Below are 27715 nucleotides of genomic sequence, written 5' to 3' on the forward strand. Positions count from 1 at the left end.
AAAGTAAATGCACATGTGATGTCATCAGTGATGTCATCAATTACATTTGTGATGTCATCCTTAATAATAGGTGTTATTCATAGCAGTGCACTGTGGTGGCGCGAGTTATGGTTGCTTAGCTTACCATAACTGGCGAATTTCTCTGGGTTTTCGGTTTTACTTGTAACCATAATATGGATAGTTTGTTATTAGTTCAAAGTAACTATAATGTCTCTTTGAAAACGTTTTTGCACTGAATTTGATAGGTTTTTAGTAGCACAACGTAACCATATTGTCCCTTTGACAACATTTTTCGCTGAATTGCATAGCTTTTTACCAGGATACTCTCAATTTGTATAGGTGTACCATACAACATACAGAAACCCCAGTCCCCATGCTGATAGCCCCTGAGTCCCCCGGAATGTGCATCTGTTCACGGACATCGAGTAGCATCTAAATTGCTCAAAAGGTATGGGGTTCTCTTACATTGTTGTACCATGCAGCAAAGACACTGAACATATAAAAAGAGCACCACATACATGAATCACAATGAAAAATACAGTAGGGCTACAAACTCGGTACTTATCAAAGGAACAGAACAAATGCATAAGGTATGCACCACAATGGAATGCACCAACAGAAACATAACATATCCTTCCAACAATATTACCTCAGTGCTGCTTTACATAGGAACTGATAGCAGAAGAACTGCAAAGTAATGAGAGCAGAACTGCACTACTACATGGTAAGTACACTAACTGTGTTCCTTTAACTGCATGGTTTGTTCAGTGTACAATAGTAGAAAAAAGGATTTTTCTTTTTTTAACTCAGAAATGGCAAGCGCCCTAGAGTGGCTGGAAGAGAATTTCCCTCATGACGAAATGAGTGAAGATTGTAAACCCAATGGTACACAAGACAGTCTGGAAAGTGAGACACTTAATACGCATTGATTCACATATACCTGACAGATACTTTTTTCTTTAACAGTACATACAGAAAATGAAGAAAATGCAGCAGAAGCAGCACCTCTTCCACAAGGGCATGCATGCAAAGAAAATGAAACAGACTCTGTAAATAAAAAACTAGGCAGCCTAGACGCAAAAAATGGAGCAATTGCTGAACAATTTTGCCAGATTAAAAGATTTTGTACAAAGACATATTATGGAAAACATTAAATACCACTGCCCCACCTGCACCTGTACCCCTTGCCCCTTTCCCAGCCAACCATTCCCATAAATTCCCTGTGAAGAGAGATGTTATGATGAGACCTCAATCCCTTCCTCCCCTGATAACCAACCTGTACAAAACCCCAATTCCCCTGTGCATGTCTCCATTTTTGCTACCCCTTCCCTTTCCTAATTGTGTCTATTTATATGTGTAAATAAAGTTTTATATGTATACTGTTGATGTATGTGTGTGTGTGTGTTTTCCTTCTTTTTAAATCCTGTTATAAGTCCGCAGAGTGTGGTACCGTCGGGGATGCCCGCATTCAGCAAAATTGAGGTGTCCTATGAACACCACGCCTGTCGGGCCTGTCCGCAATCAAAATGGAGGTGACTGTAGGACGCCACGCCTGTATGCATGTCCACAAACTTGTGACGCACCTTTAATTAGTTGTGGGAACCCACGAATGTCCACTAGACACATACGCACATCCGTATCTCATCCTCTGTGTCATGGTAACACCGCCCCTGACCGGCATGTCTGAAAAAGTTGTGGCGTACTTTGATTAGTTTGAGATGCCCACCCATGTCCGACGGACACCTGCGAACATGCGCATCCCACCTCCTGGGTCCTATGAACACGGGGCTTCTTTGGAAATATCCGCTGCACGTGTGTCACACTTTTAAATAGTTCAAGGAGCCCAACGTGTCCATAGGACACCTATGCACATGCGCACAACATATACTGTGCAATAGGTGTCCTGCGGGCAGGTGCCCCATTCGAGAACGCTTGAAATGTTACCATGTGACCACACCCACGCTGAGCATCGGTCCTTATTTGCGGGGAAGCTCTGGGCCCCCGGACATCAAAAAAAGGCTTTTTGTGCAATCCAAGGTGTTTTACTGTGAAACTACTCCCTTAGACAGGTCCCACACTATTCCCCTGGTGATCTGGACACTTTTGGGAACTTTTTAGACCCTCTTTCGGGTTGAAAGTGCTCCCCAGAACCCCTATAAAAGGCCACACCCCAGAGCTGTTTCTCATTCTGTTTTTGGCTGTCCAGAACAAAGCAGTGGTCTGCCTAAATCTGCTCTGCTGTACTGCTTTTGCTGCTGTGCCAGAACAGTGTTCCGGATTGCTCCTTGCTAGAATTGCTTTCTGCTCAATTCTGTTCTGCTGTACTACCTTTCGAGATAATGCAACCATGGCTTTTGCTACTGCCTCTGTCTCAGCAGCACCCACACCCTCACTCTCACCACCACCATCACCTTTCCAAGGGCCTGGAGACGGGAACAGGTGTGGTGATGTAGATAGGGATCAAGAAGAGAGTGAGGATGAGGTAGAGGAAATCCCCATTGCCTTCAGCCAGCGTGAGTCTTGGGTGTAGAGGCCCATTTATCACAGTTAGAAATGTGCAAAAGCTTGTGCAAACAAGGTAAAATGCAGGCAAACCAGGCTTGTACAGCTAAGGCACCTTCTCCATGCGGCGACAGCTGAGGTCGAACCACAAGGTGGCAGTTTGGAGGGTCGTCCCCTTCAAACAAGGCATTAGGTTGAGTTCCTCTGCAGCATCCTCCGTATCTGCTCCTGCCACAAAGGACACTCCTCTGGGGTAGCAGAGCCCTGAACCAGCCTTGCAGGCAATACGCACCACAGCAGACCTTTACCTTTCGAAGGTCACTGCATTGTGCATATACTGCGATGCGGTACTCTGCAGGGGGGAGCAACTTCGAAGTGCTTTCGAGGCTTCAGTGCAGGAGCCTGAGGAACACTGCCCCCCTACCTACGTAAGGCTCACCCAACATCTTCCTCTCTCCACCTACCCTTTCTTATCCATGTGGTTGGTGCCCATACCCTACCCTCGCTTCCCTTCCTTTCCTTGTGTCTCGTGTGTAAAAAAACCAAATATAAATACAAAACATCAACAGACAAAAATAAAAAAGGCTCCTTTCAGAACCACCTTTCACAGTTTAAAAATAGAATTGCCAATGAAATGATGTAGGCTGCTGCGCTGCCTGTGAAGTCCGCGGACAGAGCAGTAGTCGATGGACATTTAAAATAATGTGAGGGGTGGCTCTGTCAAAAACATTGGACTCTTTTCCAGCATTAAGTGGTGGTGTTGAAAAGTGCTTTTTTGTGGTGTTTGTTTTTGGACGAGTTGAGGTGGCCAACAGCTACCGGAAAAAAATGCCTCCTATACTTGCAAAAAGGAATACAATGCATTTGGATATTTTGATTGCCAGCATCAGAAAGATGGACTCCGTCTCTGCGGAAAATATTTGTGCTTTGAAACGTAATATTTTCACTGTGGAAGGAGGACATGCCTACATATCTCAAAAAGGTGTAAACAGCCTTGTTGACATTGTGCTTCACTTTCTCCATTTGCGGGCCAAATGAAGAAGAACGCAGCCACATCTGTTTCTGGGCAATGTGAGAAAGAATTTCTCGGCATGACTTGCCCAAGTGCCTCATTTATCTCAAACTGCAGAGATATTCCGGTAACATGTCCTAAACTGTTCCCTCCACAATGAATAATAATAATGTCTGGATGATCGAGTGTCACCAAAGTGGCACAAAGAGGAACCAAATTCAGCCATTTCATTCCACGTACTCCATACCAGTGGACATCCACATGATGGAATCCAAGATGTGCATCCACTCCACAGTGTTCTGCATGCATTTCCAACCAATGTATCCAGGAGAACTCGAAAATCCATACACTCTGCCTCCTGAACGACACAGCTATCTGTACTCCTCTCTGCAAATAGACCTTCTGCCACAGTCTCTCCTTTCACACCACACCCAGGAAACCTAATTGACCAATCCCCTGGCCTCCACAGTCCCATTTCCATGCCTGCCATCTTCAAAAGCCCCAGATGTGGCGTGTGCGATCCTCAAACTACCGCGGTGTCCGCTGACATATAGTGCATTGAGCAGGGGTGGTGGAACACATTTCAACCAGGGTAGGGGATTTCCTCTTCAGTGGTGGCTCTGAAAAGAAGCACCTTTTATTTTCTAGTTCGTTTCAGGGTTTTTTTCTCTTCTTTTCCTCCTTACTATCTTACATCAACTTCTGCAAAGCATCCCTTAGATTTCCAAAAAAACAAGCATTTCCAAGGAAGGACAATGAAACACCATTTCCAGTAAAGAAGTGCACACTAAGGGAATCAATGTTCTCATTGGAGAAAACAAACATCTCAGCACTTCCCAAAACCACATCCATGCCACTACTAACAAGGCACCTTGCAACATTTTGCTGGGGATTGAAGACATTAGAATCGTTCCATAGTGCTCTGTATTATTTGAGAAAATACCACCTTTGCATGAGGGAAAAGCACCATTAGCTCTTCCAGGAATAGCTTCAATATAGGAACAAAACTTGGGGCACCATAAAGCCTCCATGCCTGGAAAAACAAGATCTGCAGAAACCCCTCTTGCCTTTGCATAGCTCTCCAGATCACATACAAAGGAATCTCCCATTACCCATACAGTAACTCCAGTCATCTTCACTACACAACCAACACAGCAATGAAACAAAGTATTGCCATCCTTTTCTGTTAAGCACACCCAGAACACCTGATTGGATAATCCCCATAGTACTCTCCCATTTCCATGTCAATCATGCTAACAAGCCCCGGATGCAGCACGTACGATCTGCAGACTACAGCGTTGTCCTCGGATCTTGCAAGACAGGGGCAGCCCTTCTTTCCTTTCCACTCACACTTTGCACCACTATCTCATTGGCTACAGGGAATGAAAACACAACCATCCACCAATCACATACAAGACCTCTACATCTAACTCTATCATCTCTGTTCAACACTCCAGATTTACTGTTAAACACTCAGAGTACAGGTCTCCTGTGATTGCAAAGCACCTCCAGCACAACGTACTGCAAAACTATCCAAGATTTCTGCTCCCAGATTCATCCACATCTCCATCCATCAACACAAACTACAGGTATGAATATTTTTTGTACAGCACATTTGCAGCTCTTTATAAGTGCCTGTGAACAGGGTACCTGCCACGTATTCTCCATAACCTACTCAAAAAGCATACTGCCATTTGTCCCATCACCTATCATCAAGTGGCACTTACAATGCTATGTGCTTCGAAAGTTTTCATTTAAGCATATCATCCATTCTAATGTTCAAACTGTTATTATCTTCTTTCATTCTGTCATTTTTACAACATCTTCCCCCACTAACACACCTCCTATAAAATTCCTAAAATGCACACAAAAAAGGAAAACAGAATGTATTTTACCAAAGCATACCAAGTACATACATTGCATGCATATCAACAGGGTGCCTGCTACTTACCTTGCACAGTTCACAGAATGCACCATTACTTATAAAGAAAAAAAAATGTATGTGTGCATTGAGAACAGTACCATTTATAAATGTGGAGAAATAAATCAAACAATTGAAATGATTGTTCCACTCATGTAGCACAGATATCTCTGCAGGAAAGTTAATGGATTTGCATGCACAAACACATTTGCCTTTCCAATCTGTACATCTTTCTGAACTTTTTCACCCTACTACAACTTGCACTAAGCCATTTCCAAACAAAATAGTCCTACAGCAACACACACACTTGCTAAACTACACCTCATATGCAACACTTATAAATAAACCACTGACCCCCTTACCAACAATGCTGATATCCAAGGAATGGGTTCTCCATTTATTTTCGGGGGGAATGCTTGTATTTGATTTTGTGAATCTCTCATATCTATCATGTAAAAGACAAACAGAAAGGGTGCCAGGGCACAGCTTTGCTTTATACTGTGGTATGTATTTATTTCAGTTGATAGAAGGCCTTCTTTCGTTAATCAGATCTGGATTGAAGTGTCTGTGTATAAGGCTTGCATTGCCTCGATTAAATCCTTCAGACAACCCCATACTTCTAGCTTTTTCCATAACTTACCATGGCAAACCACATCAAAAGCCTGCTCCAGGTCAATAAACCCGAGATAGACTTGGGTGTTGGTGTCTTTAGCCTTCTGCTTCAGCAGGCTTAGTATAAAGATATTCAATGCAGTTTCTACTCCTGGCAGAAAAGCTGTTTGTCGTGGTACCAGGATACCAGCCCTATGCGCCCACCTCTTTAGATCCTTCAGGAGTAGCATGGCGAATATTTTGCCGATAGAGTCTAGGAGGGCAATAGGGCGGTAGTTACGAGGGTCCCCCCGATCACCCTTTTTGTAGATTGGGATAATTATCCCTTCTTTCCATGACAGCGGAATTGTCTCCCTATTTTTCTTTGTTTTTATTTCCATGTTAGAGATGCCATCTGGTTCGGCTGCTCTTGAAGTACTAGGTTTTTGAATGAGGAGCTCGATGTCTAACTGATCAAATTTTATACTCCAATGTTCAGTGTCTATTCTCACGTTACCAATGCCAGAGCTCGGCTTTCCTTTCTCTTTAAATACTTCTGCATATTATTCACTCCAGGTGGCTTCTGATACCTGATTTACTGAAAACGCTGCATGGAAATCATCACCTCCATTAATTATTTCCCATAATCGTCGGGCATTACTGGCAGATATCGCTGCCAGCATTTTTTCCACATCAGCTTGGACTCTTTTGGCCTTGGTGGCTCTCATCCAATTTTTATATGCCTGCTTGCACTTTCTGATTTTTCCTTTCCTCATCTCGCTATCTTCTTACTGGAGGCACCTAATCTTTGATCTATATTGCTTCCTTCTAGCTATTACCTGTTGGTCGTATGCATGTTTTCTTTTCACCTTCCTCTTGTTAAATGGCATTTTCCCTATTTCATAGTCCTTCAACCACCAGTGATACTCCACTGCCTGGGGGTTTTCCTTTACATGGGCTGCATATCGCTTAGTCACAGCAGGAATTGCCTTCTGTTTTATTTTCACCCTATTTAGTCCCCCTGCCAATTCTACTTGACCCATTCTTCTTTTATCTTCATTAGCCAAGGGTATAGACGTTTCTATCTTCAGGAGGTCGTGGTCACTTTCTGCTTGTTTTACTACTGCAAAACTTTCAGTCCAGTCCAGCATTTGTTTTGAAACGTAGAAGTAATCCAGACATGCTCAGCTTTTCCCCCTGCTCCATGTATCTGAACCTGCAAGATCACCATTTATGTGGTCATTCAGCATTGTCACATCTCTTTCTGCCATTTCATCTGACCAGCGTTTGGCTCTGCCCCTTAAGCTAGAATCGGGGATTAGATGTCCATTTTTAGTGAATAACTTGATGTTTAGATCCCCACATAGTAGTATCTGTTGATCTTGTTCCATTATCATCGATTGATGTATTTCCCTCATTATATCATTTAGATAAGCTACTGACACTGGATCCTTCCCACTTCAATACGTATCGATGAGTAGCAGTTTAATGGTCCGGCCAGTTAGCAATTTGGTGATTTTTAATATCTGTACATCAGGGTTTGTAGACCTACAGTCTCTTACCTTTAACTTACTATTAGTCTTTATTAAAGTTATTAGGCCGCCATATGGCCTGCCTTTACTTCCTTTCTTTGCTGGGTTAATAAAGACTTCATGGTTTTCACAGAGGGGCTTTGTCCTTATCCACGTTTCTTGGAGGCACAGGATTCCATATTGATCAAGAAAATCGTCCTCTCCTGAGAATAGATGTATGAAGCCACAGGTATTCCAGGACGCACAGCTCAAATGTGTCCCTTCATTTTTTGTCTCAGTCTAAAGCTTCTTTATGGAAATTAAAGCTTCTGCCATCCAAGACCAGTCTCCAGATTTCTCTTTATCATCTTGTTTTGCTTTTACAGGTTTAAATTGCTTCCTTGAATTATTGATTGTAAATTTCATCTTTAGTTCTGAAACCTTCCCATCTCTTTGGTCAGGCTCACTTCCTCTTTTTATAGCTGCGTTTGACCGGCTAGATTTCTTCTTTGCAACTTCAGCTTAATTTTTTCCTGAGGTTCGCTTTTTCTCTTTCACAGATTTAAGTTTAGTTGTTACATCTTGGTTTCCCTTCTCATTTCTTTGAGCATTTACATCTGATCTATTTATTATTATGTCAGCAGATTCCTTCCAATCTTTATTGTGGTTTCATATCTTAACTCATAGCGTAATAGGACTATCTTCCCCCGGGCTTCCATCAGTGTTTCTTTAACTATCTGTGATTTCAAATGCAGCGTAATCCAGTCCATCCTTTGTTCATTAACAAACTCCACTATCTGTATTAGATTCCTTTGCTATTCTTGCCAAATTTATCCTGTATTCGTTTTTTACCTTTTTCCTCCCACCACCATTTTCTTTTAAATGAGGGGCGGGGGTTTTCTGTAACACCAATGCTATGGCATTTCCCATCAACTAACTGTTGACTAGGCCTTCTTTTATTTTCCTGTGACAGTTTATTTAAGTTTTGTAAGATCTTTATCTTTTCCTCCATTGTTTAAAATGTCTCTCCCGTTTCAGATCTTATACTTGCCATATTTTCCTTTTCTATCCAGAGGTAAGTTATTTTTCCCCCTCTTACAGTTCTTTTTCAGGGAGCCTGCCCTTGAATCTTTAGTCTCTAGGTTTTGAACCTTTATTTCAATTTCCTACCATTCTTTGTCACTTTAAGTTGTGCAGAGTATGCATGGGAAGACTTGCACACTTTCCTACACATAGCAAACAAAAACAAAACAGGTATAAACATGAAAACACCAGGAGAACTCTGCTCTCTTGATTGTGTGAATGTATGCAGGTACTTCCATCATCACTCTATTGCCATGCTGCACTTCATTGCAATAAAACACTTCCTCCCCTTGGAGTAGTGGAGCACTACTTTTGGAGAAAAGAATATCAAGCCAGAGGAGCACCCCACATCCACATGCTTTTGTGGATTATATATGCTCCTAAATGTGGTCAGGACAGTGATGCAACTGTTTTAAGTTTATTCATAAATCCCTTCAGAAAGTACACACAGCGACCTGCATGCACAAATGTTGCAGTTTCAAAGACACAAGTGTGGCAAGTATTGTTTGCGCAAATATAAAAACAAAGGCAAATACTGCACCAAATGTCACAGCCTGCTTACCCAAAGCAGAGAAAACACAGCTGCAAGTCTTCTGGGATGACATATCAACAGACAAAACACTGTCACAGAAATTGTAAAGCGTTGGCATACAAATGTTCTCCTATAGCGAATGTGGCTGCTACAAAGCCACAGACCGTTTAACCAGCACCGCCTTATATGGGAAATCTGAAAAAAATAGCCAGCTAAGATTTGGTCCTGGCTGCATCCAGAAAAAGAGTTCTCAAGTTGTACCAAGACATAGAAACAATAGTCAAACACAATCCCAAAAGCCAGGACATTTTGAAAAACATCTTATTGGACACAAACTACCCAAACAGGAGCACTGCTTTAGAAACCATGTGCCTATACCACATAGCCCAACACTTCTCATACAAAAATAACATTAGATCAGATGAGAAAAAAGGTAAATAGTCGAAATTAGTGAGGGCAGCCTGGTAAACCTTACCAAACGCAGCCTGATTAATCATTTCAAACTGTCATTAAAAACTTCTCAACACAAAGAACTGTACTACATGGCCCTACTGCAACTTTTTTAAACCATGGAGAAAAGAAGATTTATTAGACGCCTATGCCTCCTATGAAGATGCTTTCAATGCAAGTGAAAACATCATAACAGATATAAACTTTAAGCAGCATAAACAGACCTTCACCTCAATTTGCACTTCCCTTAAATCCCTCCTCCTCCATTCCCCTCCTTGAAAACTTCTCCTCTGCCCTCTTCACTTCCCCCACCCCCCTCTTCTTACCCTCATCTGATTCCTCTCTCCCCTCTCCTACTCCTCTCTTTTCCCCGTCCATTCTCCCTCGCCCTGTCCATCTCCTACTCCCTCCCACCTCTTCCCTCTCCCCTTTCCACCCCCACCTAGGTTAATTGCTCTTTGCACTGTTTTGTTGAATGATTCATGATGTAAATTTTGCTCTCATTGTTAAATGTTGTTGTTATTTTGTATTATGTTGTTCCACTGTACAGCGCCTTGATATAAAGCACTATATAAATAAATAAATAAATAAATCGATCAATCAATGAAGGCCAACAAGAAGAAAAACTTCAAGCACAACTAAATATAGACACTCCTGCGAGCAGTCACCCTTCTCTGACAGGAAGCCAAGAACCACTTGGACAGCCACTCATAGCAAATGAGGCTGAATTAGCCATGACTGAAGTAGAACATACCATGTGTCAGTATGAAAAATCTTCAAAAGACTTTGCTCTACTGAAATCACAACTAAACAATGAGCAGCATACCATTTTCCTAGAAGTAATTTAAGAAATCGAACATGGTATGCAGCATGAAACTAAAACTTCTACCTGTAAACACTATAAACATGTACTGCTGTGTGTAAGTGGTTAAGCTGGTTCAGGCCAAACATTCTTAATAAAAATCATCAGTAAATTCCTCCAACAATTAACAAACAACAAGCTTTCAGCTGTTGTAACCGCCCCAACAGGTTTAGCTGCCTACAACATAGGTGGTGTGACTTTACATCGATTGCTACTCCTTCCAGTACAACAACAAAACAAATTAGACTACTACAAACTTTCAACAAAAGCTGCTATTGAGCTTCGCTGAGTTCTGAAACAGATGAAAATGCCATTAACAGATGAGGTTAGCATGGTCTCCAACCTAATGTTGGCTTTGATTCACCGAAGATTGCAAGAGGTCCTCAAAACATACTATGAAGAACTCTTTGGAGGAAAACATGTTATTGTTTTCGGAGATCTCCTTCAATTAACACCAGTGAAAGTTGAACCTGTTTTTAAAACCTTGAGAAACAAACTATGCCTAAAAACTCTTGCAAGCATAGGGAATGTACTTCTTGGGCAACATTTTCAATACAGAGAACTAACTGAAAACATGCATCAGTCTGCAGACCTCACCTACTCCAATATTTTATAAAGAATTTTGATTGGTGTACTATATAAAGAAGCTCAGTCTATCCTAAATACCAGACGCACCCATGAGCTATACGGGCATAACACATGTGCTACTGATGTCATGGAACAATTAGCACACACAAATGTTAACTGTATGTCCCTAATGCTAACTCTAGTAAGCTGTCCACAATTTTATGAAACAATGCTGAAAAAAGAAATGCAACCACTAATGCAAATTTACTCCACAGACAAACTGGACGTACATGGTATGACAATACCTATGTGTCAATAAGCCGTAGCATGACTAAATACCTTAGATAACGCTATCTCTAACACATCTGGTTTGGAGAGAATGTTAACATTGTGTTTAAAGCGTAGAGTAATGCTGAAGCGTAACCTTGACGTGGAGCAAGGTTTAGTTAATGGAGCACTTCCAGACATATGCATGTGACAACAGCATTCAGTTTGTCAACATCCACTTTGAAAAACTTTCAGAAGTTAAAAGGATAGAACACTCAACAGCCCGATTCCTTCTTTTCAAAGACATATATGTACGCAGAGAACAGTTTTCTCTGTCCCTAGCATACACAGTCACTATTCATAAATCACAAGGTCTAACCTTAGATCAAGCATATATTGATATTGGCAGCACAGTCTTTAAAGAACACATAAGGTACGTAGCACTGTCATGGCTAGGTATACCTGAAGGACTATTTCTAGTCAATTTTGATGCAAGTCAAGTCAATGCTGACATTCCTTGCATCATAGACTGCAATAGACTACATGCACTCGACACACCCCATCTCAAAATGTACCCTGTTCCTCAAAAACTCAATATTTGTAAAAGAAAACAAATGCAATTAGAACATATACATGTTCTCCCAACAGTACCACCAAAGAAATTGAAATCAGCTCATACTACATCAACTACCAAAACCACAGAAAATGTACTGAAAAGGAAAATACATCCCCAACAACACAAATAAAAAGAACTACCTCTTTGAACAAACCACGTGGACTTTCATCAAATGACTCAGACACAGAACTATCTGGTCCATTGAAATGGTTCCAATACAACTGGTGTAAATTGCTTTGCAAATGTAGCAATCAATGTTCTATTCCAATTGCCACCGATTGTTGAAAACATTTATTTAAACGGCTCGGACCAGTTGTGTTTACAAATGCTACTCCTTCGCAGAAATGTAACAAACTATCCTGAGAACCCTTACAGTGTCTCAGGAATAAGGCAGGAAATGGACTACTGTCCTGGAATGGTGAGATTCACTATAAACACACAAGAAGATCCACAGGAATTTCTAATGTACTTACCACAAGTACTGGAAAGCAAAAACATACCTATAAATGAAATCTTCCAGATTTCATACTTCTGGAAACATATATGCACAATCGCCAACCATGTACTGCAGGAACAAGTCCCTAACAAGCGCTTTGTCTATCTATCTATACCTAACTGTGAATCATTACATTTCAGCACATCATACACAATGCAAACTATAGCATATTATGTACTACTTGCAATTCCGATAATCGTACAACCTGACAGATTCAATCACATAGCCAATATGTAATACTATTGCTTTTAATATACTACGCAGATGGAACCAAAAACAACTGCAAGTTTACTAACTTCACACAGACACAAGTATCATTTGGCAAGAAAACTTTCACAACAGTAAGCATACAGGCACCACAACCAGTGGAGGTCACTATACTGCATACATTAAAAAGCAAAATGCATGGTTTGAATGCAATGATACTTCCATTACTCTAAAGCAGAGATTACCAGCAAATCTTGCAAATGCCTACTTAATATTCTTGAAACCAAAATGTACTCACTTATCTACAAAATTAGAATAACCTAATCCCAACACCCACCAGTACATATATAATTGAAAAAGGAAAATTATCTAGTATTCTGTGGAACTGGATGACTTAGCATACCAGCAACTATCAAACAAATACAACAGTTTGCCTGCTATTACATTTTTTCCCTAATGACCCAAAGATTGCAGTCACAAAAACAATAAGGGTAGAAAAGACACACTGATATTGTTGTCTACATGGTACTTAAAATAAAAGTACTAAGTATGACGGTTTAAAACTGTCCTCAGTAACCTCTGAAACCACCAACTACTAGACTAAGGCAACAACTATCTAACAATGCCCATACCAATGCAAGAAACACACAAATATTACTAAGTACCCCCATGGTGCTGCAACGTCACATCACAATATTAAAAAATTTCAATGTACCAACAAAAATGCACAAGCTTCTAAATATACCCTACAAAAATGAGAAACTGTAAACAGTTAGAATACACCAACTGGTATCTAACTGCAACCATAATGCTTCGAAATGACTTGCAGCATTCAAACTGCCAAACTCAACCTTCAGTAACAACAGTGGTACAAATATAACCTCAATAACTTCCAAACTGTCAACAATTAGAATACGCCAACACGTATCTAACTCCCCACACAATTCTGCAATATCAAAGGGCAATGCCACAATACTTACAAAATATCAGCAAGAACCAAACAAGAAATACCGCTAAAAAGAGGAAACAAATAAACAGTTAGAATACACCAACTGGTATCTAACTGCAACCATACTACCACCACTTCCAAAAGACAAATCATACACCATTTCAATTCCTCCTGCTGCAACAGTGCACCTTAAACATTGCTGTAACTAGTGTACATGCCACAAAAACGGACTGTGCAACATCACAATAAATGAATGTAGAAGTTTTTTTTTTTTTACTACTGCATGGATTTTTTCCCACAGACACAATGGGCCTCATTACGAGGTGGCCGGTAAGGCATACTGGGCACCGGTAAGGAGACCGGTGCCGGTAATCCCTTACCGCCCAATTCCGAGGTCCCTTAGCGGGAACCGCAAGGGACATGTGGTCGGACCACAGATCCCTTACGGGTCCCGTTAGGGGAACAGGGTGCTAATTTCAGGCCTGCTATTAGCAGGCCCGTAATTAGCACCTTCCCCATTCCCATTGAGCCCTATGGGGGCTCAAATGGGAATGGGGAATGACATTTGCAATGGGGACTTAGCGGGTCCGCCAATGGGGGAATGTCCCGGTAAGTCCCCACTCCACCAGGTCAGACCCGGACACGGTTTTGGAGTCAGCCAGGTCGCTAATTGCCCCATGGCTACCTCCAAAGTCGTAATGAGGCCCAAAGATTATGCGAAGAGACACAGGCACTGTGCATAATGCCCAGTACACTTGTTTAAAGCATAGTACTTCTGAAGTACTAATTACGAGGGTCCACAAAGTATACAAATGTCTGCAAGGCAATGAACTACAAAATGACAAAGTACCTACCCTAACATGTTATATTTTCTTTTATCACAGAGAATGAAACAACGATTACTCCATTTCCACATACCATGCCCAAAAACGACATAGGCCCACAACAATACAAACAGTAAGTATAAAAATATTGGTGTCATACTTCTTTATAATCTCCAAATTACAATCTGTACACATATTTCTGCAATCTACATACCAGTATCACAATGTTGAATGCATAGGTATATTATACTGTGCTTCTTGAACCCAAGGTCTACACTCTTTATTGCATACCCTACAGTCTACGGCCCCCAGCCATACACTCAGTACTCTAGACCCTGGCCACAACCACCACAAAATAATACAGCCATGCATGCAAACATATACCCACTTACCACAACCATAACACAGCCACCTAACCCCTATCCACTTCAGTTCACATAGTATTGCAGTACTTCCAGCCAATGGACAAACTCTTTGATGAATGGCCTCTGCACCCAAGGCTCTAATAACTGCCTGTAACCAATACATCATAATACAGTCAGCTACCAAATAATCTGCCCAGTGGCCACAACCCAAACATAGAATGCACCCATATCTTGTACATGACTGTAGTGTGTTCTGCAAGATTTGCCTCCTCGCATGCCTGTGGCATCGTTTAGCCCATTACTTGATCTTTCTTCTTATGTAGGCCATTTCACTGGAATGAGTAGAAGACACAATGGAATGGACCACATGGTGCAGGACTCGGGCAAACATATTTTAAAGTCTGGTCGATGCTTCAAAGTTGTATACTTCTGCTTTACTCTTTTAATATCTAATGGAAACACTATTTGAAAACCATATGCCACGTATAATCTTTTTAGAAGTTTTAAAGTAATTCCTTTGGTTTGGTGTAGGGGGGCCCCAAAAATGCCTGTGGCCAGGGACCCAAAAGTGTTTAACATGGCCCTACCACCCACATATGCTCAGCCATCCCAAACAGACAGTGTCCAAACACGCACCGTTTATTCGTAAGACACTGTACATAACAGTATTACATAAAGGGCGTAATTCTACAATAGTTTTTTTCCCTCATCCGTCTATTCATTGCACTGTGTGTAAGATAGGATCATTTCTCAATGTAGCTAATGCTAAGGTGCATGTAACTACACTGCTTACATTGCGAAATACATGATAATATCCTAACAGTGTCCCGCCGCAATCCCTTTTTTTCCTGTATTCTTTCCAGAAATCGAAACCTAATGTGTCTGCCTTAGAACAGGACAAATGCTTTTTGTAATTTAACCTTGAACGCTACACATCAATTGCTCGAAGGACATAAATTGTACGAAATAGAAAAAAGAAAAGATAACTTTAACTATATTCAGAACGGACATGTACCGCCAAGTTAGTCTGAAAATGTCTGATACGTCGTACAGAGCGATTTCCCATCAAAACAATCTAACCATGGAATTCCCAGAAATTATGTAAGTTTAAGTTTATATAACATTTTTATTGGGATTCAAAATTAGTAGGACATAGTGCTGTATACATGATTATTAATGGACGGTGGCGTAAACGTTGTCCGTGTGCACTGTGCTCGGTTTTCAAACAGTAATCTTGCACGCTTAGTTACAATGACATCTCTCTGGGGTTCAAGCTGAATGATTGCTATGATAGTTTTTAGTTTCCTCCATGTGGTTCTCCATCCCATTCGGAGTAATACCTAATTCACAGCGCTCAATTTGTACGCAACTTGGGGTCTCAAGCAGTACAACTTGTTTTCATTTCTGAGTTGAAGACTGGCTGTGTTGTGCCTTTGATTAGGTTTCAAACAGTTATGAGTTATATGCTAACTTATTATATTAAAATAAAGAACGGCTACTTAAAAGTTTTGTTATTCCATTTCGTTTGCATATACTTTCTACCATACTGCCACTGCCACAGCTTCCAAGTGCCAACAGACGGATTCTGGAACCAACAGTGCAGTATTACCAAAAGCAGTGTTTTTTCACCGTTATCTGGGACCATCGATATGGCCCTATATTCCATTTCGGTTCCCGCAATAAGCAGCAACATGTCAGCATTCATGATGTAAGAAGCCACAGAAACAAGAACTTTCACCTTGCCAAATGGTAAAAAGACTGGTGTTCTCTCACACAGACCATCAAGGACCATCATTAAATTGTTTTGTTAATTTGCCCTATGGCAAGACAAGGACACAAAAGGACAAAAAACATTGTCAGCTCCACGTTGCCCGCAATATTATAAAATCGGAATGGAGCAGCCTATGGGAGTGCTCAGCACGGCTGTAGCCATTGCCTAGCAACGGGTCAACAAGGAAGCGGTGGCCATTTCCAAGCGCCCTTCTCAATCCGTACTATAACAAGTGAGATAAGGACTTCGATGTTGATCGACTATGCACGAAGGCTAAAGCAAAATTAAGGGTTTCCTCACAAAATGACAGCAAGGGAACTACTTATCATGCCCTGTGTTCCGAAGGGCAGAGGCTTACCCAGAAGTGCAAGAAAGCGTAGGTGTAGAGCGCGCGTCTCCAGAAGCCACCAATGGGAGTGAGGGATAGGCTCCTACCCTCCCTGGTCACAGAAGAAATGAAGATGATGAGGCACAGACAGGCACTGGCCTTGTGTTGGGGACCTTTGGGTGTTGGGACAGCTAACACCTTCCGTGTTGCTGGTCGGGAGATAAGATGGGAGCAGCCTATGGGAGGGCTCGGCTCGGCTGTAGCCATTGCCTAGCAATGTGTCAACAAAGAAGCAGCAGCCATTTTCGAATAGCCTTCTCAAGCCATACCACAGCAAGTGAGGTAAGGATTTCGATGTTGATTGACGATACACGAAGGCCCAAGCAAAAAGAAGGGTTTCCTCACATAATTAAAGCAAGGGAACTACTTATCATGCCCAGCATACCGAATGGCACAGGCTTACCCAGAAGTGCGAGGCAGTGAGGTATAGGCTTCTGCCCTCACTGGTCGCAGAAGAAATGAAGATGATGAGGCACAGACAGGAACTGGCCTTGTGTCTGGGGTCTTTGGGCATGGGGCCGGCTGTTAGGCGACCCCCAGCACATCAGGCCTCCCCACATCAGAACACTGCTCACATTCCCCCAACATCTCCACCCCAGCTTCGAGGCTCAAGGGATTCGGTGAACCCACAGAACCGAAAACACCGTACCTTCTGTGGTATACAGGCTCGATTACAACCTTTTCTACATTGGCAACTGCCTTGGAGGATATATCGCAGAAGGGGCGGCGTCACGTCATCACGTCGATCACGTGATACAGTGCGACGTTCCTCACGTGACCTTGGTGGACGTCACATGACCCAGAGACATCACATGACCCAGGGATACACAGTATAAAGACCTGGGAGGCAGAACGATCATTGCTTCTCAGCTGGCTTCGGACCCTGTTTGGCGTTACCACTTGCTCCTTGCTACCTCGATCACCGAACTCTACCTCGGACTCTCTTGGACACCCCTTTGTACCTCTGCTTGGAACTGTTTACCTGTTGCCGGATTTTTGGACTGCACATCGACTTGTCTTTGGATCTTCCCTGTGTATCCTGCTGTACTTCTACGCCCGAGTCAAGCCCTATCTTACAGGTGGCCCACCCGTATCCACGCTCACCTGCGGTTCTACCACTCCAGGGACCGCTGTATCTTTTTGAGCCTCGAACCTCCCTACTAGGTTACCTGGGTCTCCAATACACCAGATAGGTAAGACACTTTAGATTCTTTTGTTTACCTGCCAGTATTGTGATTGCCTGGTGCTTAACCTCATTCCTTCTTGACAGCAGCATTGGTGTTCCAGAGGCTCCGTGGATCTGGGAAGACATCTCTCACCTGTGGCCTCAAGGGTCGCACAGCGGGTTTCTATTTGTTCCCCTGTGCGTCACTTGGGGACGGAGGTCTCATCGGTCTACACGACACTCAAGTCAGAACACCGGCTAACGCCTTACAGTGTTGTCGGTCAGGCGATAAGATCGGAGCAGCCTATTCATTGGAGTACAATTGTGGACAATCAAGCATTTCCTGCATTGTTTTGGGAGAGAGTGGTAACGGCATTGCAGCTGCTCTTGCAATGCTAGCTCTGTGCGTGGTGGGTGGAGCAACAATATCAGATATAACGTCCTTTTTGAGAAGTGACATTTTTGTTCTCAGGCTACAGAACTAAATAACCACACACTGCAAACTGTACCAGATGAATGACAATAATTAACTGAATACAACTTGAATATAAAGTACAAATTAATAATTCATACGAATATTGAAGAAAAAGACAGTGCCAGCTAGCCCGTGCTCCAGGCCAACAGGCTAACAGGCACTCTGTCACACTCCATGTACGCACGCGCGGGCGCATGCAAAACGTGGGTTAAATAGTCTACTCCCACAAAGGGGCGTGGCTTAGGCACTTTCGTATTTTGTTATGAATATAAAGTACAACAGCAAGTTCAAAATACGTATAAAATAAGTGCAAGACACTTATTTCATCTATTTGAAGTGTACACAGTCAGTATTTCTGAAGTATCCACAGTCAGTATTAAGTATAATACCAATCCAGGTAGTTTCAGGGTGTAGTACGTTGGTTGTTCTCAGATGGGAAGAAGGAGCTTCCATCAGTCATCAGCTATTTCCCCAGGCACAACAGGCACTTTGTCGCATTCCGTGTGCATGAGCGCGGGTACACACAGCCCGTGGGTTAAATAGTTGACTCCCACAAAGGGGCGTGGCTTAGGCGCTTTCATATTTTGTTATAAATCAGTCCAGGTAGTTTCAGGGTGTAGTACGTCAACCAGCAGCTATTTCCACAGGCACAACAGGCACTCTGTCGCACTCTGACTTCTCAGTTTGTTCTTCGTGATGGGGCATGATGGAGTGGTACCACTTCTAAACACTGCAGTAATAGTTATAAGTACAACATGTCAATGATATTCAATGTTTTGATTTTGCCAAGATGAAGGGCTGAGTTTCCATCATGTGACCGCAGTGTGCATGCAATTTTCTGAGGTGAGCACGTATGTGGCAGAACAATCTGACATACTAGTCAGGTAATATTAGCTAAGAGCAACATTATTGAATTGTTCAAGAAAGAGCCTTCAGTGATACTGCTGCCTTGCAATAAAGCAGGGCCAGTTAGAAAAGCTGGGTCAATTTTAAAAAGAGGTACTTCGATAAGGAGGCCTTGCAGGGGCTCCTGGAGGCGTCAAGAGCAAAGATAGCGATGCATTCCGGACGAAGGATTCTAAGGCCAGGGAGGATGAGAATATACAGCTGGCATGCCTCATTTCTGATGATGTACGGGTCTGACATTTCTCCAATTTATACGCCCACCAAGAAGACATTGGGCCTCATTCCGAGTATGGCGGTAAGGGATAGCGGCCACCGGTAACGAGACCGGTGGCGGTGATCCCTTACCGCCATACTCCGAGTTCCCTTTGCGCCCTCGCCCTTAACGCCTGCTTTGAGCAGGTGTTAAAGTCGAGGGCGCAAAGGGGCCTCCAAGCCAATAACGGTGACCGTAATGAACGGTCACCGTTATTTGAATCTTCCCCATTCCCATTGAGCCCTATGGGGGCTCATTTGGGAATGGGGAAGAGCCTTGGTGAATGGGGAATTACCGCCCCGCCAACCTTGGAATGGGGCGGTAATTCCGCCATCCACCAAGGCGCTGCCGGTCCGGGTGCGCCGTCAACCAAGGCGTTAATAGCGCCATTGGTTAGCGCCGTACTCGGAATGAGGCCCATTGATACATCCAACAAGGTTACATTATTCCCATACACCTGAGTTTTTCGGTGCAGGAGATAAAGAAAGCGCTTGAGTCACAGAAATCTGGAGAGGCCTCTGGCCCAGAAATGGTGACTCTGGATTTATTCAAAAAAGTGCCTGACATCTGGGCAGATGTGTTCCATTGCTTATTTAACAATAATTAAGATGAGCAAGACACAGGTCTCTTGGACTAATGCTATAATTGTTCCGATGTACAAAAAAGGGGGGTGGGACTGCCCTGGAACTAGAGGCCGCACTCACTCCTGGATGCCTCTGACAAAAATGTTGCTAGGACACTGTTGCTGCAATTGGAAGAATGGGCTAAGGAGCAGAATATCATCAGTCGTTTGCAGGCCAGGTTTCATTCTGACCTTAGCACAATAGATCAGGCCTTCCAGATCCAGCTGTTGGTTCCAACAAATGTACTTTTAAAGAAAATGCACGATTATGCCGTATTCATCGACTTGAAATGTGCATTTGATGGTGTCCCAAGGTCGAAGTTGTGGAGGGTTTTGCAAGAGCTTGACATCCCTCTGCAGCTTCTATGTGGAATGTATGGTCTATATAATGGTAACACTGCCGGAGTAAGTTGGAAACTATCAGGGGATCTCATGGTTCAAATCCCTTTTGATCAAGGGGTGTGACAAGGGTGCGTCCTGGCACTGAGATTATTCTGCTTGTTTATCGATAAAATCTTACTGAGACTTATAGTTCCCTATCTGATGCTCCTAAATTAGGTGAGGATAAAATCCCTCTTTATTCCCTGACGACACTGTGTTAGTTTCAGCGACCCCTGTTGGTCTGCATCAGCAATCAAAAGTGTTTCATGATGCTTGTAAATCCTGTGACTTAATCAAAAATTACAATAAGAGTAAGTCAATGGTCTTTCACAACCCAGGGCAGAGGGGGCCCACTAGATTGAGGATTACGATTGAAGGTCATGCTATTGAGCAGGAGGACTCTTTGTTTACCTAGTCATCAAGCTTTCTGGGAATATCAGCTGGACAAGCTATTTTACTTTGTTTTAATCTGATAACCTGTGTACCGCCGTTTACGTGTCAATACATTTGTCTAGTTTTAGTATCATTTGAGGTTTTAAATCTGGGTGTGAGTTTGATTGATATGCAATGATGATCTCGTGTTCATTTTATGACTGGTATGCTAGTGATGTGCTTCTTAACTGCACTTCAATTGCTATTTTGCACATTAATGGTGTTGTAATTGCACTGTTTGTTTTGCCTGCTGTGGCAGGCGGGCCGTGCTCTTGTTTTATATGTACTTTGGACATGCCTTTATGGCTTAGCCGAAATAAAGTGATTTCGAACAAACAAACAAAAATTCTTTCCTCTAAGTACTTTTTTATAAGTAGCCTAGTTCCTTACATATACAATGGGCCTCATTACAAGTCAGCCGGTCCGGAAGGAACAGTGGTGGTTAATCCGCAACCACTGTTCTTTCCAGGCCGGCTGATCTCGAGTTCTGCAGGCAGAAGGTGTCACTCCCACCAGGTCTGACCTGGCGGGTTTAACACCACCCGCCTGCAGGTGGACATGGAAACACCGGCACCATTACAGCATGGTGCCGGTGTTTCCACTTCCCCATTCCCATGGAGTCCTATGTGACTCCATGTGAATGGGGACTTACAAATCTCGGCCTCTGGAATTCCCGGGTCACCAGGGTCGTAATGCCCCGGTAATTCCAGGAATCACAGAGGCGGAATGGTAATACGAGTCCAGCGGTAACCTGACGGTTTTTCCAGCTCGGTTACCGCTGGACTCGTAATGAGGCCCATTGACTTTTTGAATATTTGTAATCCTAAAAATAACTTTTTTTCCGGACCACAGCCCTTTTCAGATGTGAATATATTTTTCAGCCTTTGTTTTTTTTCTTAACATTTTGCACATTTCATTTTAATGTGTATTTTAGAAAAGCACACCTACAAGTGGTAGAAGGCACAGAATAGAATACCAGGAGCTTTATTTGTCAGTGCAGTTAAACGTGTTTTCCTAAATTGAGAGCAGTGTAGGAAAATAAAGATTCACACAATTATTTTAAAAGTAAAAGCATTGCTCAATGGGAAATTTACAATCCTATAAAATCAGTCTGCTCCATATTAGAACACGCTTCAAATGTGAGTTCCATTGGATGTCATACAGATTTTAAACAAAGAAGCATAGCATTTTGCATTTTTGCACGTACGCGTGTTATTTTTTCAAAAAGATTTTAGAGAATGGGGGTCATTACGACACAGGCGTTAACCAATGGCACCATTAGCGCCATGGTTGACGCCGGAATGCGCCATGGTGAATGGCGGAATTACCGCCCCATTCCAAGGTTGGTGGGGCGGTAATTCCCCATTCACCATTGGCCCTTCCCCATTCCCATTTTTGCCCCATAGGGCTAAATGGGAATGGGGAAGGTGGTAATTACGGTACCGCAAAAATTGTGGTACCGTAATTACCTCCAAGGTCCCTTTGCGGGTCCCTTCCTTAACGGCTGGTGAAACCAGCTGTTATGGTAGGGTCCCGCAAAGGGACCTCGTAATTGGGTGGTAAAGGATTACCAGCACCAGTGCCCTTACCGGCACCGGTAATCCCTTACCGCCTGGGTCGTAATGAGGGCCAATGTTTTTGTCTACATTCAAATGCATGCCTTTAATTAGAAACATCAAGCTATATAATTGTTTCCTTGCCTAATATTTTTCAATCAAGGCATGACTTCTGAGAGCCAACCATTTCAAAGTGACCCTGAGAGTGCCTTTTTGACCATGGTTAACAGAGTCACTACCAGGGGTATCTGCGAGGTTTCCATGGTTAGCGGTTTCTGCCACACAGTATCTCCAGCTGACAGGCTTGAAGGGACATACAGAAAAGATGGAGATTGTGCAACAGGAGCCCCCTAAATGTTTACAATATGTGAAAGCATGTTATATCCAAAATTACTTCATGTTGTTGTGAGTTGCATATGTGCAATGTGTGACATCAGAGAACACACTGGTATCTACTACTGTTCTAATCTCACCAATATTACAATGAAAAACCTCAAATTTCATTTATTTAATACAAATGAATTTAAAAAACAAATTCTGGTTGCATCAACCTCCCCAACACCATCTACTTAGAGGTAATAGCACTACACAATACTGATATATCAAAGTGCTACAGTGTCAGGTGAACATAAAGTGCATACAGTGCATAAAGTACATACTATTATGAACATTTTACACACAGTACATACATATACATTACATTATTGACTTCAAATCTGCATGCAATACTAAATTTACAATGTTACAGCCGATTTTATTTCTTACACCTTTCTATAAGAAGTATTTTCCAACTTATGTAATTTTAGAAAGGATTTTTTTTTTATTTGCCCTACACGTGCACATTTCTATCTGATTTGTGCATTTAATGCACTGACATTCTACAGGGGCCCTTTTTCTCTACTTGGCTTCTATTTCAGTGGGTTGATTGTCTGAGAGTTATTTCTACATATGTTCTCATCTCCTTTGATCTGCAAGGATACATAACATTGAGCCAAACTGTGGCTGGGAACTACTTTTGATCAAAATCCCTAAGTGTTACTTACTAAATACAATAGGGAAACATACCCTTATTTACAAATAGGGTTTCTTGTTTTCGGTGTTTATGTGTTGTGATTTTCAGTGGAGTTTTCCAGTGTTTTCACAAAATTTTAAAATCTGTGTAAATCAGTGTTTACACAGATTTTGCGGAAAATAATGGTGTGCAACTGTTTTTCCAGTCTATATGAAAACGTGCATTTATTAACAAAATACGTTTTGGAGTAGAAATATCATTGCATATTTAGTGTTCTCAATGGGACAACTATCGAGGGAACAATCTGTCAAAAGGGGTAGCCAACACGCTTCTGCTGAGAAAGATGGGAACAGATGTCAGTGAGATGCTACCTGTGGAAAGTGTGTAGGTGATTTTGTGTACAGAATGATGCCCTTTATCAATATGCAGGACAAGTCTTATGATTTGTGAGGGCCTGTGTGACAAAGTTTGTGCCGGGGGGCCTAATTTGCATACGTATTGATATAAGTGGGAAAGCATAGAAAAATATGTTACAGCAAGTGGCATGAGTCTTTGATACTTGATTGTATCAGGGAAAGCAACAAAAATGTGATGTGAAATAAATGTTATGTTATGTTGATTTATACTGTGCACTCCTGGCATTTTTATGTTCCCCAGGTACTATATGAGTGGTTACTGCTATCGTTTATGGAGCAATAGAATGAGTGGGACATTTTATTTCTAGAGTACAACAAGGTCAGAATCAGTTCTAAGGCTTTCTGGACCCAGTGAGATAAAATGATTTGCCTAAGATCACACACTTCACTGAAATGGTGAGGCAAGGAATGGTGCCGATACCTTCCAGACTCCAGTTGGTAGATAGAAAGATGTGTTTCTGCCCTTCAAGAATACTCTATATACAAATCACAATAAACCACTCTAACACGCATTTACATCCTTGTAGAAATCTGTTGAGAAAAAAAAGGCTAATTGGAGCTTTGTTTTCACCTTCTTGAACAGAAGCCTTAATGTATCAGAATGTAAGACAGCATGAGACTAAATAATAACTTTTTAGTTTTGTAAATGTACTTTCAAGACTTAGTTGCATCAAAATATGTTGATGAGGTCCCCCTGGATCAGTTCAAATTTAAACAGGTAATCAAATGGCGACTATGGAGGTTTGGCATGACCTAAACCTCCTATATTAGGGCCCTCACCATGAGTTGGACGGTACTCCATTGCGGATTGCGCCGGCATACCGCCCAACGCTATTAGCAATAACGCAATTTGGTCCGGTGCAATTTGCACCAGATCCCAAGTTGCGGTGGGGAGGTACATCCTCACTCCCATTGGGCCCATTGGAACCATAAGGGTTTCTTGGGGCTATTAGCGCCGGCACAATTAGCGCTGTGCTATTAGCACCAAAAATGGGTGGAAAGGGGACATTTTTACCTCCAACAAAAGAGCTGGAAGTTAAACTTCCACTTTCCACCCAACTTGAGATTGGCCGGAGCAGTAAATGCGACAGTAATAGTGTTTAGAGAAAGTCTGGCAAAATTCAAGGCCCTTTTAATTTTTTTGCATAGTGAATTTGTGGTCGCAAAAATGGTGGATGGGTTGCTCCAATTTCTCAAAACAGCACCTGTCCACAGACAAATATTTTTAAAAAGGATGTAACATAGATTCTGCAGTGCCTGTGTGTGTTGTAGTCTAACACTTAATATATTGCAATTGCCACGAAGACAGCTTGGGTGCACAAATCTGTATGCTATAAAATGTATGTTAGACAACTGTTTATTTGAAAAAAAAAGTATTTGTCACTAGTTGGGGGACTATTTTGAGTAATTGTTGCAAGGAAATCATGGTTCACGTAAAAAGAGGCTCAACATTGTCTACAATTCCTCAAAGTACCAACTTTCTTTTGAAAAAACAATATAACGTGCATTTCAGGGTGTCTGTGCATGCCCTTTTGAACCCTACATCTGAGGGATGGTAAAAAAAGGGTCTGCCTGCACAATTAGAGACACTAAAGAATCCATGTTAAAACATGTTTAGTTAATACAAATATTTGTCAGTGGTCAAGGGCTATTTTGAGGAATATTGGCCAAATTTGAGACTTGAATCGGCTGCCACAATAATGGCTCAAATGTGCCTAAAATTCCTCAAAATAACCCCTGAACACTGCCAAATATTGTTTGTTGCAAAGAAAACAATATACCATAGCATGTGCATTGTCTTTGAATACGGTCAGGGGACAGGCGTGGAAGCAATGGGAGAAAGCAAACAGGCATACTGCATGGTGGAGTAGGACCATTCTCCGATTCTATGACAATCGTCCTCGCCAGTCACCTCTTGATCCCCAAACTTCCTCTCATCATTGCTCACACTAAGGCACCACTAGGAGGGAGAACAAATTCAATGTTTTCAGTTTAAACCGAGTAAGTGTTTTTTGTGTGGTTTATCAGATTTAACTAAAAACCAGAACGCCCTTATATAATAGCTTTCTGTGTCAAGCTCTCAGTGCAGTACTCAGTGTCTTATGTCTGCCATTCTGTGTGCAGCCACATTTACTTATTTCTTGGTTTCACTCTGTCCTTGTGCTAGTACATGCAACTTTGCACTTGTACTGGTGCAGTTTCTGTAATCTGGCCCCTGATGTGCCAGTAACATGCTTGAAGTTACAGTCCATAAACAGCCATCTGTGTGGCCGAATCCTCTAGAGTCATATGCACAGCCTCATGTGGATACTTTATTGGTAAGGACCGGTCAATCTATGCGAACTAAGGCATCAACTAGCCTTATCTAAGCTACGTTTCAGGGCTGTTAAGTCTATAGCGAGAGGGCCTGATTTACAACAGGTTTTTTTTTTTTCAATGGGAGCATCTCAATGAAAAAAGCTTTTAACATTCACACATTTTATAAACGCTTCTATAATAAATTCTAGAATCTAACAAGCTGCAAACTCACAGAAAGCTGAATTTCAAAACTCCTTCGTAACCATAAAAAATTCAGATTTTTTAAAAAAGTATTGCATGCTTCTGTTTTTTTCCCCTTGAGTTTTACAGAAACTACATATCCTTTGATCCATAGAAATTTCAAACTCTGGGTCAAAAAGTCATGGGTGCCACGGGCATTTAAGCTAAATCGCATAACTCATATCAAATATTCCGTGTGTTTACCATCTCCTCCTCACCTGTGATTTACGTGTGCCAGGCTTGTCTTTCATTCATTGTTTTCCGAATATTACAACCCCTATGTTTAGACTGTAACAATATTCACGGTCAAGTGTATTAATAGGGTCAAGTGACAAATCTGTGCTCTGGGTCGTCAAGGGCCCTGATATGTAATCAGAGTTTGTGCAAGGATTGTTACGTCATCGCATGCAAAGAGCAATGGTGGCTTTGGAGAGCGTGAAGGCCGCCTCTGCCCGTTTCTGTGCTTCTGTCGGCGACTGTCACAATGTCCCCTGATTCCAGGCGCACGATTGAAAGAAAACAGTTAATAATGCAGGGAGAGTGTTCTACGCTGGCTAGACTTCATTGGACAGAATGAATCATTTCCGGTGTACTGTAATCAAAGCTGGGGGATTCACCTGTCATGCACAGTATGGCGGAGCTCATTAGAGTCTCGCCATGTGCTGTTTTGAAATTGCTCCATATGGTTGTGCGCAACTGTTTACGCTCTATGCTGGGCTAGTCAGGGCCTGCAACAAAAAAATAAAAAAAAGAAAAAAAGTCGTAATTAGTTTTATGTTCCTTAAGGCAAGCGTAAATGCATGCTCAAATTGCAGACATCTCCCGCAGTAAGTATGCCCCTGCATAAGAAGAACGCAGCTCTGCGTGGCATTCAAGTTATTGATCATGTAATTGGAAAACCTCAAGTGTCAGCAGTCATTAAGGCAAAGGTATATGAATCATTTTTTAATGACGCCTCTCTGCTTTCAGCAGCGTAGCATGTGTCCTGGTTTCAATGGATGATCTGTAATTTAGGCAAGCTGTCTGTGGATTTCATACATTTCTC

This window comes from Ambystoma mexicanum, chromosome 2q, assembly GCF_040938575.1.
Source record: "Ambystoma mexicanum isolate Mex_15411 chromosome 2q, UKY_AmexF1_1, whole genome shotgun sequence".
Lineage (NCBI taxonomy): Eukaryota > Metazoa > Chordata > Amphibia > Caudata > Ambystomatidae > Ambystoma > Ambystoma mexicanum.